Below are 2144 nucleotides of genomic sequence, written 5' to 3' on the forward strand. Positions count from 1 at the left end.
CAGTTTTCCATAGTGGTTGTACTAGTTTGCATTCCCACCAGCAGTGCAGGAGAGTTCCTTTTTCTCCACATCCTCGCCAACATTTGCTGTTGCTAATTGTTTTAAGATGAAGCACACACATTTTCGCCATACACACTCCCACAATCCCACACTCATGCTCATACACATTCCTAACACTCTCACAACACTTATGTACTTAGATCTCACACACAGTCACTCTCACAGGCTCCTCACACTCATACACTCTTACACACACACACACACACACACACACACTTGCATACCCACACAGGGTCCTTAGAGGGTATCAAAGCAGACCAGTTGGAGCACCTATTTTTCTGGTGCACCACTGGCAAGAGAAAAAAGGAACATTCTGGAATGAATGTGCTAGGGTAGGTGACACACTTGTCCTGACCTTCCCTCCCCACAGTCGGACCTGCCACCTGCCTCACGGAAGGTGGAGTGTGCATGTGTTGTCTGACTCTTCACCCTGCAGGCGTCCGCATGGCACAGAGTGCGTATGCAGCCTGGCTGCGGCCCCGGGGCTGGTCCCGGAGGGATGGTGTGTGTGACCCAGCACCGAGCCCCTTGTATGCAGACACGTGTGTGAGCATGTGCTCCGCCCTGCCCTGCCGAGGCCGGCTGGCTTCCTAGCAGCTGCAGTCTTTCTGCACTGACAGGGACTGTAATCACGGGAAATTACCCAGCCCAGAACTAAAATTAAGGCTGCTGCTGCCGCCATAAGACCTGTTTACAAAGCCAAGCACCCGCCCGGAAGAGGCCACCGGAGGAGGCTCTGCTGAGAGCTGGGACTTCTGGGGAGGGAGGGGTGGGGCCGGGCGGGGGCTAGGCAGAGGCACAGAGAGCGGGAGAGCCGCCTCTGTGTGCCATGCACCTAGGGAGTGGCCGTGTGATGCTAGTGAATTCCATGGCCCTTGCCTTTTACCCCCTCAGCAGCCCTGCTAGGCAGGTGGGGTCCCAACTGTAGCAACACCAGACCATGTCTCTGAGGCCAAGTACAGAGCTTCAGGTTGTGGCCAGGACTCCCCCATCAGGTGGGGAGAGGGGTCCCCCTGGACTAAGTGGGAAAGGGTCCTGAAAGAGGTTTGATTCTCTGTTTTTACATCTGATATGTGATGTGGAAAACCCTGGCAAGAGGCCGGTGGGTCCCCAAGTCCCCCCAACCCCATTATGTGATGTGTAGCATACCCATTGACACTTTAGGGTGAAGGTAGCCCCATAGGAGCACACATAACCCCCTGCTCCTGGGAAGAAACAGTGAATTGCTCACATTAGCAAGGACCTTTTGTTCCCTTTTTCAAGCACAGGGGACCCCACTGTACAGGTACAAGCTCACCCCACTCCCTACTTCTCCAACAATCTGGGTGTAGGTCTCCCCCAAGTTCATATGGAGGGTTCTCAGGGGAACCAGTGTTAAAGCTTCAAAGCTTTTACAAATTTGGATTTGCCCAGACTTGGATTCCCAGGAGAGAACATTTCCCATATCATGTGGCACCTCTGGTGGGGGGAGGGGCACTGCATGACCCTAGAAAGAACCATTTTCCACCTGAATAATGTTTCCTTTTCCAGGTCAGCTAGCAGGAAGGTTTTCCATGAACTCGGGGGGTTGGGGGGTGGGTGGGTGGTTCTGATCATAGGCTCTGGTGCAGTGTGGCTGAGAGGAAGCTGTCCAGCCCCAAGACTTCAAGGGGGAACCTAGCTCATGGGCACGAGGTCGCAGAGAGAGAAGGCTCCACCCTGAGGCCCATATGGCAGACATTGGCACACATCCACTGGCTGCCTTCCAATAGCGCCTTCATCTAACCGGGCAATAAAAATGATAACAGTGCCAGGAACTCTTCTAGGTCACACACACTCTCTCCCTCTCTCTCTATCACACATGCACTCACACACTTCAGAGAAACCTTTGACGAATTACCTTCATCTCCACATTACAGATAAAAAACTGAGGTACAGAGAATTTAAGTGATTGGTCCATGACCAAACAGCTGGCAGGAAAATGGAGGCAGGATTTGGACCCAGCTGCCTGGTAGCTCAGGTTCTGTGCTAACCACTATGCTATACTGCCTCTCTCAGGTCCCCAAGGTCCCTTGGTCCTTTCCAAGCCAGATTCATCTTGCTTT

This window comes from Condylura cristata, unplaced genomic scaffold (assembly GCF_000260355.1).
Source record: "Condylura cristata isolate star-nosed mole 26May11 unplaced genomic scaffold, ConCri1.0 scaffold00005, whole genome shotgun sequence".
NCBI lineage: Eukaryota > Metazoa > Chordata > Mammalia > Eulipotyphla > Talpidae > Condylura > Condylura cristata.